The sequence below is a fragment of the Gopherus evgoodei genome, chromosome 2 (assembly GCF_007399415.2).
Source record: "Gopherus evgoodei ecotype Sinaloan lineage chromosome 2, rGopEvg1_v1.p, whole genome shotgun sequence".
In the NCBI taxonomy this organism is placed as follows: Eukaryota; Metazoa; Chordata; order Testudines; family Testudinidae; genus Gopherus; species Gopherus evgoodei.
The window spans coordinates 25,835,246-25,848,832 of NC_044323.1; positions in this window are offsets into that span (position 1 = coordinate 25,835,246).

The window sequence follows — 13,587 nt, forward strand, 5'->3', positions numbered from 1 at the left end:
TTTCAAGCCTACATGACTTAAAATATGCCCCAAGAGTCTGGTAAGTTCAAAGAAATTCAAAGCTACACAGGAAAGAATTTAAGTCATTTTCTGTAAATACATTGAAGAAGCCTGTGATAAACAAACATGAAAAATAATCATGCTCAGTAGAATAGCTTGAGATATTTAAGTAGTTGGCAAGCACTGTAAAAGAATGTAAAAAAATAATACTGGTGCATCATTGACATGTTTTACAGTCAATTCTTTTAAATAAATGGCGGGTGGGGAAAGAAAGAACAGCTAATCAACAGTCTATATCTTGATCATCTGTTCTTTCAAGCTTAGTATGATTTATCTCCTTTTCTAAAAGTACTAATGAGGCCTATTTCTCCACATTCTGCATTTTTAGGACAGTTTAGTGTTTATACATGCTGACCTCAGTTGGGTATAATATATCTGTGTGTCAGAAATTGGACCAGGCAGTAGATATTATGGACGAATTGCTACAAAATTATCCCAATTGTGCTGACTTCTCAAATTCCTTCAAATGACTTAACAGGCTAGACATGGTTGCTCAGTGTTCTACTTGCTTAGGGGACTTTATGAGAATCAGTGCTGGCAATCCATTATTAATGTTGCAGTTTTCACATTTACATAGCAATAGAACACTTATGAAACAACTGGAAAAGAAAAGAGCTGAAGTCATTATTATTATCAATGTCAAAGTCAATTCGATTTATATAGTTCAGATTAAAATCTCTAAGAAAAAAATTGCCAGTGAGACTATATTATTATTACTACACAGCTGAGGACAGTTTCACCTTTGAACTAGAAGATTTTCTGTTCAAGCCAGCACTAGCAATAGGATACACACTCACTCCTAATGAGACAGTGTTTAAAGGTGACAGAGTATATGGCAAATGGCATCATGAGATGATGTTTTGAACAAATGATTCATTTGACTCTTATTGGAGGGTGTAGATCAAGGATCGGTAATCTTTGGCATTCGGCCCATCAGGGAAATCTGCTGGTGGGCTGAGACGGTTTGTTTACCTGCTGCATCCGCAGGTTCATCCGATTGCACCTCCCACTGGCCATGGTTCGCCGTTCTCAGCCCAAGCGGCGTGGGATGAGGGATGTGTATCATCATTCTACTGAAGTTTGGGAATTCCCTTCCCCTTTGTGGACTACTGTACGAAATCCTACCTCTCTCTCTATATACAAGATGTTAGGCTCAGACTCACAAAGGTATTTAGGTCACTAAGACCCAATTTTAAGTTCCACAATTTCACTAGGCTTCCTTCAATCTCTCCTGTTGAAGTTGTTCCATACTTATAATGATTGGGCAATAGAGAGAGTGAGAGTTAGGATGACGCTGTTGTCCAGTCCTTAGGGCACCTAAGAGTTGGGAGACCAGTGGTCCAGCCCTCCTGCTCTAATGACTCTTTCATTATTTAGCCACAGTGAAACAGCTCCAAATCAGGGAGCCTCTCATTAGAATATCCAATAGCTGATCGATTAGAGCATTCTTCTGAGAACTGGGAGGACACTCCTGCCTCCACATGCCCATTCAAAACTTTTCTCCTTGCGACGATGCACTCCATATAATGTTATAAAAATATGCTAACGAGTGTGAATATAATATAACTGGAATATGCTTCATGTAAAAGGTCTCTTGTAAGGTATCATTACAACACTTATAATCTACTGAGTGTGTTCATCCTATTTATATAAATATGTCACTCTTGTATCTGAAACTAGAAATATAAAATATAACTCTGAGGTCCTATTGTAACTATGCAAAGTGTGGGCCATTAATGGTGGCTTGGAACCATTAACCAGGAGAATTAGTTGTAGATGGCTCTGTTTTCCTATATACATGTGTGCGGGCATGTGTGCTGGCAAGTGGGCAATAAAGTATTACAGTGACATGTGATCATGTGATCAGAACTGGAATCCATCTTTAAGCTGGTGCTTTTCCATTCAGAAGGAGGGGTGGGAACCCAAAGGGACAAAGGGTTCCCACCTTGAGTAAAAGATATATAAGGGGGTGGAACAGAACAGAGGGGGCTGCAGTTATGAGAAATCCCCTAGCTACCACCTGAGCTGGAAAAAGGACTGCACCAGGGGAAAGGATTGGGCACAGACTAGAAGGAGGCTAGTCTATAAAAGAGACTTACTGGAACATCTCTGAGGTGAGATTTTCCTGCATTTAGTTTTTTTTTTTTTACTGTATTAGGCTTAGACATGCATGTTTTATTTTATTTTGCTTGGTAATTCACTTTGTTTTTACTTGGAACCACTTAAATCCTACTTTTTGTAGTAAATAAAATCACATTTTACTTAGTAATTAACCCAGAGTATGTATTAATACCTGGGGGAGGGGCCAAACAGCTGTGCATCTCTCTCTATCAGTGTTATAAAGGGTGAACAATTTATGAGTTTACCCTATATAAGCTTTATACAATGGCTTTATTTGGGGTTTGGACCCCATTGGCAGTTGGGTATCTGAGTGCTGGAGACAGGAGCACTTCTTAAGCTGTTTTCAGTTAAATCTGAAGCTTTTGGGGGATGTAGTTCAGACCTGGGTCTGGTTTTGTAGCTGGCTAGCATGTCTGGCTCAATCCAGGCAGGGCACTAAAGTCCCAAGCTGGCAGGGAAAACAGGCTCAGAGGTAGTCTATGCACATCGGGTGGCAGTTCCCAAGGGAGTTTCTGTGATCCAACCAGTCAAATTCCCCTTCAAAGGAGGAAATTGAACTGCTTCTCCCATGTCCCAGGTGAGCGCTCTAAGCACTAAGCTAAAATGTATAAGGCAAGCAGCTCCTTCTCCAATCGTTTTGTGTGGTGTGATGCAGGGACTTAACTCATTCTCATAAGAAATTACTTTGGAGCCTAAGACCCCTGACTCCCAGAGAGAGGTTCCCGGTTGTGGATCACTAACAGAGATAGGCACCTCCCTGCAGCCCATACTTAGGCACCTATCTCCAAGCGATGAGAGGGGCTTAGGACACACCCCGTCATCAGCATCTCCCATCAGCTAGCTTAGGCCACTGCCTGCCTAGAGTGCTGTCTTTAGTGTATTGTATTCTTAGGTACCTCTCTCGCCCCATTCACTGTATTGGGAACCTAGGCACCTAACTAGCCTCGTAGATCATAAAGTTGTTCTGGTGACTTCCTTCGCATCTAAAAGATAGTCTTTGCAATGCTCAGCCTTGCAATGCTTAAGTCTCTTTGTGGATCCAGGCCTTAGAATTCAGACCCAGAGTGCAAGAGAAAAATGGTTCCCAAATAATTTTTTCTAATTTGGCACGATTCAAATCTACTGAGAATCAAGCTATAATTTAGTGTAACAACAAGAATATTATTCATATGCCTGGCATGTTTCCAGGCAAATAGTCTAAGAGTACAATAAAAATGGCTGAGTTGAGGTTTCCTGAAAAGTTGTACCAGGTTAGGTAGGATACTTAAGATGCAGAGATGGTAATTAGTTAGACTACATCTCTGTCCTCCTTTTACTATATATAATTATAGAGCAATTAGGTTATTCTTGTAAATGGTACAGTAAATACAGCTATAACAAGGCATCACTGCCATCTTCTGGTACGCCCATTTGGCTTGCTAGTGTGTTGATTTGTATTTATTTATTTGTTTGTTGTTAGAAAGCTACATAGCAATCAGTTTTTGTTTGCTAATGTAAGCGTATGTTTTATCATTCAAAATTTGTTTTGATCAATAATTCTACTCCACGCCAGGACTTCTGAAATACTGTACTAATTCCACTTTTGCAACGCACATTCGTGAGACTGATTTTTGGCTGGTATTATGAGTGCTATATATATATGAAATGAGAACCTATAGCAGGGGCCTCAAATTGTTCTTCCATTCCAGAATGCTGGTTGTGCTTCAGCAGTAGATATGGAAAGCAAAGGCGTGTCTTAAGTCTTACAAAATTAAATCAAGCTGGATATTGCCTATTTGTCACTTTGAGAGAAAGAGGTAATATTCAGGCCAGATTCTCAACTTGTGTAAATTGGCATGGGTCCATTGAAGCCAATAGTGCTATTTTGGCTTAAACCAGCTGAGGATCTAGCCCTCTGTCTTTAACAAGATGTTTCCATGCTAACTTTTTCGAACAAATAACTGTTTTTCATGTTTTAGCAGAAACAACCCAATTCCCAGCAGGGCTGCCGCTAGAGCACTTGCCTTTCTGGGATCAGACTCATTTAAATAAATAAAAATCAACAATAACAATGAAACATTTAGAAACAAAATCATTTGCACTCAATCCATCCCTCTTTGGTAAGGCTTGATTTTCCTGACAGTTCCTGGTAGGCTAGTAGTACCCATTGCATGACCTTTACCAGTCTCTCCAGCTCTAACTGCCAGCACTGCTGGTGCCCGCATATTACAGCTTTACTGGCATGGTGATGATCATGCCTTTGCTTTTAGTAAAAAGAGAAATTATAGAACTTACTAAAGACTTGTAGGTGCTATGGAAATCACACTAGCAGTTTTCCAAAATAGTTGCTTGGAAATTTACTTAGAAATCAATTGAAAAAAAAATTATTTCCTGATTCAAGAAATTAACATGCATTTTGACTTAAAAGGACTTAAAATATATAATACCAATGACCTCTTTAGTTGAGGGCATATGTGTAGGATAAGTAATTACTGATCAGACTTTGTCTATGTGAATTCTAACACCTGTGCACACAAGTAATGGAATCTATCAGATGATGTAACAATGTGGACTAAATTGTGGGAGAGAGCTACAGTACATAAGAACATAAAAACAGCCATATGGGATCAGACCAAAGGTCCATCTAGCCCAGTATCCTGTCTTCCAACAGTGGCCAATGCCTGGTGCCCCAGAGGGAATGAACAGAACAGGTAATCATCAAGTGATCCATTCCCAGTCGCCCATTCCCAGCTTCTGGCAAACAGAGGCTAGGGACACCATCCCTGCCCATCCTGGCTGCAGCTCTTGCACCCCCAGAGAGAGCTGCAGAAGGCACTGGAGTGCCTAACTGTACATTCAAACTTTCAAAATCATGTGCTCCCCTCTAGAACTGCCAGCTTGCTAACACAGCGCCTGATCCAACACCCAGGCACATCAATGGGAGACTTTCCATTCATTTCAATAGGTCCTGGACAGAGCCGGCTTTATGAACTGCGCGACCCGATTCAAATACCCAGTGGCGGTTTGGGGCTTTGGTGGCACATCGGCAGTGGGGGGTCCACTCCGAGTTTTCCACGGCACCGAAGGACCCCCCGCCGCCAAAATGCCACCAAAGACCCAGAGAGGAGACACACACACAGACGCACACACCTGCTGTCGAAATGCCGCCAAAGACCCAGGGAGACCAGGTGAGTAAAAAGAAAATTAAAAAGGCACCTAAGACGCAGGGCCCTCTTAGGCGTGGGCATGGGGCCAAATTGCAGGAAATCGGGGAAATCACCTAAAGCCGGCCCTGGTGCTAGATCAGAACCTTGGTGTATTTGGGGGAAGGGAGAGAGCTGTATTACTGTAGAGGCTAGTATAGTCCTTGCAGTCCCTGAGTGCAAGGAGTCCGGTTATCTGCCCTTTGTGGTGGTGCGTGCAAGAAGAATAGTGGAGGTGTGACTCTGTGTTGTTTCCTTCCATCACACAGCCATTCTGCATTTGGACGCAACTTGGCACACAGACAGCTGTGTGCGTACATAAAGTTGTGCATGTGTCTTTGGAGACTGAGATCTCATCCTCATGAAAATCAGGCACCAAGTTCCAGATTCTGCCACCCATATTCATACCAACTAGTACCTTTCTTATATATGGGAAAGTAGTGAGGGTGGCACATCCTGGACTCATATGTCTAGGTGAGTATGTACCTGCTCTGCCTTTCTTTTCCACTACCTGTGATTCGAGTTCCAGCATTTCTTCCTGGCTGATTTGTCAGACGAAAAAGATATTCCTACCATACATTTTCTGTTCTGTCAGCCTGGCCTCAAATTGTGGCCCAAATTATTTAAAGATAAATCTTGCCTTTTAGCCTTTACAGCCACTGTGATGTTCATATCATTCTTTGAGACATTTCCCTTTTAAAAGCAGTGAGTCTGTCACCACATGGAGAGATTTGGGGTCATAAATCCTTCAGAGACATTTCTTACCAAGTTAGAGCGGTTCTCCATAAATACAGAGCCAGCCTTTTTTAAACCCCAACGCTGGATAGTACATTTTCACTGTCCATTCATACCAGTGACAGATGCCTGGCAATCATGAGCTACTTGTCAGCATTCAGACAGGTGGCACAGAATGCACACTGCTGTTGAGAAGAGCAGAAAGACGGTCTTTAAAAATGGCTTTTAAAATGAGGTTGGAATACATGCATTTTTAAACAACGTCACTTAAAACCTTTTACACAGAAGCACTTCCACAGCTGTGAACCAGCTGGCAATTATGAGGGAGGAAAAACTGATCTTCAAAATGCTTTTACAGTGAAGTGATTTTGCAAAACATACAGTGGCATACCTAAAAAAAAGGCTTCTTGAAAAAACATCCCTTTGCTTGTCCTTTTCTTCAATATTATCAGCTTACTGCTGATTTAGCATCATGTGACTTTTCAGTATATTATAGCTTCTCATAAAGAAACTAGGAAAATGCAGCCTAGATGGAGCTACGATAAGGTGAGTGCATAACTGGTTGGACTCCCATCCCCAGAGAATAGTTTTCAGTGGTTCATAGTCAAGCTGGAAGGACATATCAAGAGGGTTCCTGCATGAATCAGTTCTGGATCCAGTTCTGTTCAATATCATCATCAAGTATTTAGATTATGGCATAGAGAGTACACTCATAAAGTTTGTGGAGCATACCAAGCTAGGAGGGGTTCAAGTGCTTTGGAAGATAGGATTAAAATTCAAAACGATCTGGATAAACTGGAGAAATGGTCTGATGTAAACAGGATGAAATTCAATAAGGACAAATGCAAAATACTACACTTAGGAAGGAACAATCAGTGGCACACATACAAAATGGGAAATGACTGCCTAAGGAGTACTGCAGAAAGGGATCTGGGGGTCACAGTGGATCACAAGCTAATATGAGTCAACAGTGTAACGCTGTTGCAAAAAAAAATAGCAAACATCATTCTGGGATATATTATCAGGAATGTTGTAAGGAAGACACAAGAGGTAATTCTTCCACTCTGTGCTGATTAGGCCTCAACTGGAATGTTGTGTCCATTTCTGTTCACAACATTTTAGGAAAGATGTGGGCAAACTGGAGAAAGTCCAGCAGAGAAGAGCAACAAAAATGATTAAAGGTCTAGAAAACATGGCCTATGAGGGGACTGGACTAGATGACCTCTCAAGGTCCTTTCCAGTCCTATGATTCTATGATTAACTTTCCTGATGCTGATCAAAAAATGTGTGCTGAACAGCCAAATCCAATGAATGGATTAGATTGCAGCAGGGCCAGCTCTAGGTTTTTGCCACCCCAAGCAAATAAAAATTTTGACTGCCCCCACCCCAGTCCTTGGCTCCCCCATCCACCTGCACCCCCTGCTGACCCAGCTCTGGGCCTCTCCCCATCCGCACCCCCCTGCTGCCCCAGCCCTGGTCTCTCCCCACCCTGAGCGGCACCCCCTCTGTCATCCCAGCCCTGGGCTCTCCCGTCTGACCCACTCCCCTTGCCACCCTAGCCCTGGGCTCTCCCCCCACACACAGCCCGTGCTGCCCCAGCTCTGGGCTCCTTCCTTCCCCCCCACCAGTGTCCCCCTCCACCTGCACCCCATGCCGCCCCAGCCCTGGACTCTCTCCCCCGCACCCTCCTTCCACCCCAGCCCTGGGTCACTGGTAACTCACCCCCAGCACAGGTCATTCAGCAGGAATTTTGGATGTGCACAGAACACAGACAGGGTTGGTTCCCATATGGTTACAGAACTGCAATAAAGTGGTGTGATTGGAGGATATCTGGATGCATATTATAAGACTGTCCTCCATAAATGAGGAAAAGTTGAGGTGCCTTTATCATTTTTTTGTTCCACTCTTTCTTTCTATGGGGAATTTGCCAATGCAATATCACTGTCTTCCTTTTAAACAAATACAACAACAACAACAACAACAAAAGGCAATGGCTGTTGAAAATACCAATTCCAGTCCTAAAAACCACTGGAAAGCATTTCTTGCTCAATTTTATCCTACTTTTTCTACAGCAAATTACAGTGGATCAGTATATTTGATTTGGGAGAAATGAAGTAACAGCTGCTCAAATTGAGCTTGATCACTCCTGAATTTTGAGGTGTTCAGATCTGGAAGGCAGGTGCTAGATTCCCTTTCTGAATATTAGCTAAATCTGGAAAGAAAAAGTCAATTTCTGCTTCCATGGCTCAGAAGTGGAAATCCTCCTATGTGCCTGGTACTGTATCTAAAGCTGCCCAGGTCCAGTAGAGCCTCCCCTCCCTTACTTTTCATTTTAAATTCTAGTGGGATCCACATACCTTCCTTGCTAGGCTTCAGATAGAGAAGGGCATTGTCCATTTAGTCCATCCAATTTCTTCTTTGGGGACTGCAAGGTGAGGTCACACTAGTATCCCTAATCCAGTCTGGGGATGTCTTCTAAAGGGGATATCTGGGCCAAAACCTTCTATTCCTTGGGCACACTTGTTGCCAATTCACAGTGCCACCCCGCTCTACCAGTGAGCTCTCCATTAACAGCAAGTGGATGCATGAGGTTTCAGCTACCATGCTCCCTCCCCTTCCCTTTCTTGTTGATAGCGGCCAAGGGAATGCTGGGAAATGTAGTCCTTTCCCTGATCCAGGGCTGTCTCTGTAGGCAGTGAGCTAACCAAGGAACTACCCAGGGCCCCTTGTTGGTTCTCAGCTCCCAGGCTGGATCCCTTCCAGCTGCTGCACCTGCAAATGGGCTGCCCCAAGCACCTGCTTGCTTTGCTGTTGCCTAGAGCTGCCCCTGGATTGCAGACTTCTTTTTGTTGTGGAACCAACTAAGCTAGTTGTATATGTATTAATTCATTTGTTCAGGGAAAAGCTTTCCATGGCTTCCAGGCAATTGTGGTGAAAACTTGAAAACTGACTCTACAACTTAAGCGGAAGGGTATGATTTTCAAAAGCACTGAGCTTTGACCTAACTATGCTCCCACTGAAGTAAATGTTAAAATTCTCATTGACTTCAATGGGACTACTGTAGTTAGGTCAGTGCTGAATGCTTTTGAAAATCCTTCCCTAAATCCTTAATTAAAACAAACCTAAAAGCTAATTTTAGACTTAAATCCAGTTCTAAAGCTTTAGAGAAATAATCCCTCCCTTGCAAAATGGAGCATAATACTATCAGTTGCAGATTTATAGGGGGATAAGCTCATAGCAGAGAAGATATATGTAGGAATAATCAGTGGCTGGCGAAGGCCCCTTCTACTAAGACTTTCTTTCACCTGCAGATCCAAGCCAATAAAACTAAAAAGAGAACCAGATTATTTCTCTAGAATAAGGGGGTTCTCAACCTCAAAGGGGTTCTCAACCTTTTTCTTTCTGGATCCCCCTTCCCCCAACATGCTTTAAAAACTCCATAGCCCACCTGTGCCACAACAACTGTTTTTCTACCCAGGCCAGCATTAGGGGGTAGCAAGCAGGACAATTGCCCAGCGCCCCATGTGACAGGGGGCTCGCGAAGCTTAGTTGCTGAGGCTTTGGCTTTAAGCCTCAGGTGGTAGGATTTGGAGCCCTGGACATCAGTCCCAGGTGGTGGGGCTTCAGCTTTCTGCCCTGGGCCCCAGGAGGTCTAATGCCAGCCCTGCTTGGTGGACCCCATGAAATGTGCTCACAGCCCCCCAGTGGGCCCTGGACCTCTGGCTGAGAACGACTGCTCTAAAACACACAAGGAACCATTAAGTTGATTATATACTGTCCGTTCACCTTCTAAGTTCCCCATCAGGGCGAAAAGTGGGTCTCCTAGGTTGCCATGTATAAGACATAGAAAAACTAACCAATCCCCTCCCACACCCAAGCCCTCAAGGGAACCCTTCCTACGACTGCCTCCCAGGAGCCCTGTCTCATCCAACCCTTTCCTTGCCCCTCCCTGTGGACAAGCCTTGGGTCTATTCCACTTCCCAGTCCCTGGTTCAGCCACCATCATTTCATCAGGTTATGGGGCAGGTTGAAGTTTTCAGCTCACAGAACAGGACCCAGGTGCCATGTTTGTCCCCAGATGTATTATGTTCACTAGTTACACAATCAGTGCATGCCATGCACACATGCAGTTACAGGGAATATCAGTCCCCCCATGAAAAATAATCCTGGTACATTAAAACTTTTCACCATCAAACAGGCAAGACCGTAGAAAAAAAACAGTTGGTCTGCTTAACAATCAGCAAGATGGCAACCCTAGGTTCAGTTATGCCCTGTTTCACTTTCCCCTTCTGTTCAGGGTCCTTTAAAAAGTCCACCCAGTTCAGATATTCAGAACATTCCCCTTCTGTGATCCAATTTATGTAATGCTGCACAAAGTCTTTCAAAATTTAATTCAAACCTACAAAGTCTTCACCCCAGTTTCAGCTCTGCCCAGCTCCTCCTCCCTGAGGGTCTATCCTCTCTTTAATGTTTCTTTCTTTTACACTAGTCCCAAATGGCACAGCCTATGCTCTTCTTGCCTGGAGTTTGGCCTTCTCTGCTTTCTTCAAAGGCCTCCTTTCCCACTGGTGTCTTTCCCTGCAGACTAAGGGTCCTGCAGGAGTCTTCTTACTTTCTGCAATGTCTTGCAGGCAACTGTCAAAATCCACCTCTACACTTTCTCACTCCAGGTCCTATCTTATATACCAAAGGCCTGACTGGATCACCCTACTGGTCACATGACCTTCATTCTCCCCACCTGAAGAGGAAAGATGGCTAGGTCACAGTTAGGGCTGGCTCTTAAAGGGACCAGTGACACTGTGACAAATATATAAGCCATGTAACCTCATGATCTTATTGTCATTACCTTTGCCCTTCCCCCCTACTTCCATCGTATTCTGTATTACACTCATTTCTGTAAGTTTTCAAATTAGGAATTGTAACTGTTTATGACATCTTCCCTCATGTTTGGACAGCACCTAGCACAATGGGGCATGAAACCTGACTGAACCTTGGAAATACTATCACATTACAAATAATATTTTATTAATTATTACTTTTGTCATTATTATTATTCTTAGATTTTTATTTGTTTTTTCGCCCAGGTCAGTATGCATTTATTTGCTCTTTTATTACCAGATTTCTCATTAGCAACATGAGCTCCTCTGGTGGTGGTAGTTTTATTTACAATTGACTTTCAGTCAAAAATGCATAGGACAACTGACATTTATCTATCATCAAATTTTTCTTCTGCAAAAGCTGTCCCTGTGCCAAGACAGTTATGAAATCTTAAGGCCCTCAGAGGTTTAGTCTGCAGTCTTTTGCTGGCAGAAGATAGATATTCTGACTTACACAGAAGGGTAGTAGTTAATCTAATGTGGTTCTGTAGATGCCAGTGGTCAAAGTTTATTCATAAGCTATTTGTTTAATGTATGAGATTTATGTCAAAAGACAGACAAGAATTGCTGTTTTGATTCTTGTTTCATACATATTCTTTGAATGCAGTCTTTGATTTTCTATGTTTTTACCCAGAAATTTCAGGATAATTTTTTATCTGTCAAAGTTGGCACAATAATTAACCCATTTAAACACCTACATATTAGTCTTTCACATTAAAATACCAGGAAGAGATAGTGATTAGTGAATTTCAGAAGGTTTTGATGATTATTCCAACTAACTGTATCTTCTGGGCCTGATTTTACACTGGCATAACCAAAGAGTAATTCTTTAAATTGTAAATAAAGACTATGGACTTTCTTTCTGAGGCAGATCCTCTGCTCATGTGAATCATCCTAGCTCCATTGTGGAGTTACTTGGATTTACCTCAGCTGAGGATATAGTCTTCTTTCGTTTTTGTTAGTCATTACACTAATCTGGCCGTTGCCCTGATACCAGAGTCCAGATTTTGTGATCTTCAGGACTAGCCGTTCCCCTGAGCTCTGATCCAGAAAAGCACTTAAGCACATGCTTGACTTTAAGTACATGAGTAGTTCTACTGACGTCAGTAAAACTACTCAGATGCTTAAAGTTAAAACATATGCTTAAGAGCTGAATTAGGGAACGAATCCTTTCCGATCCAACGGAGAGGAATGTATTGAAGATGAGGGCCTTTTTATGATGGTAGCCATTCTGATGAGTTGGAGATTCTCTCTTCACATTTGCTTATACGATTTGTTGGCTACATTCTGTATTCTGATAAAATTTGTGGGTTAGATTCTCTTCAGCAACTGAGATGTGCTGAATACAGGAGAGTCCGAAGGGAATTTTCAGGGAACTGATTGCGGCTTCTTGACTCTATGGACGAGCCTATACCAGCATTGTCATGAACTAGAGAAATCTAATATTAAATATCCCCAGTGGTGGGGCATCTACTACTTCCCATGCAAGACATTTCCACAATCATTAGATTTTTTTGGCCCCCTCAAGTACATTTTAGCACTTTTCTACATTCTATGTAGAGGCTTCTGTTGAATCTGAAATATATGCTGCTCTAGACCCATGTCTGTAAAAGAAATTATGTCAGCATTAGCAATACCTTCCACCCACATTATCTTCTTGTTACACTTTGCTTCCAAAGACTTTAAGAGTTTCTGTATATTCTACCAAATCTCCCATCTATAAGGACAATGATCATTTATATTACTTGGCTGGCCAGAAATCCTCACTGCCACCATCATCACCCTAATTGTCATACTAATTATGTGCTAGTGCTGTTCAACCTGCCAAGAAATTATGAATAGTATAAAAGTAAAAGATACAGTACAAATCTATTTTAAGTCTGACTGATTCTTTCACCTGTGTAAATCATGAGGAACTCCACCAAAGCTAACATAGTCACACCACTCTGACAATGCCACACATTGATTAAATAGATGGGAGGATTGATTGGATCTGCAAGTTGCCAGATGACTTTCGGAAAAAAGGGGGAGTGTATACAGGGTTAGGCCCCTCCACTCCCTGAGTGCTCTGCTCCCCATTGGCCAGCTAGGGAGATGTGAGCTAGAATGGCTGTGACTTCCTACAATCACTTATTTAAACCTTGCCTTGAGGTAGGCATGCAATATCATGCAGTGTGTGTGTGTGTGTGTGTGTGTGTGTGTGTGTGTGTGTGTGTGTGTGTGTGTGTGTGTGTGTGTGTGTGTGTGTGTGTGTCCACCTCCAATGGGCCACCTAAAATGCCTGGTATGAGGAGATATTGCCCTTCTCCAATGTACACTTTTTTAATAAAGTTGTGCCTTTCCATTTAAAAGCCATCCCTGTTTCTGTCCTCTTTCACTTTCATGTCCTGATCCATGGTATAAAAGGAGATTCAAACCCATAGAATACAGGTAGATGGAGAAGTGTTTCCCATAATATTTCTAGAACAGACCACAAAATTATTTGGTTTTAGAACATCTTCCAAATTCAAGGTCAGAAAAGTTAATTTTCCAATAGAATATTTAGGTAATTATAAACCTTCTGAACTTTGTCCAAATAAAGCATCTGTTGTTTGTTACTAGTCTTTTCTCTT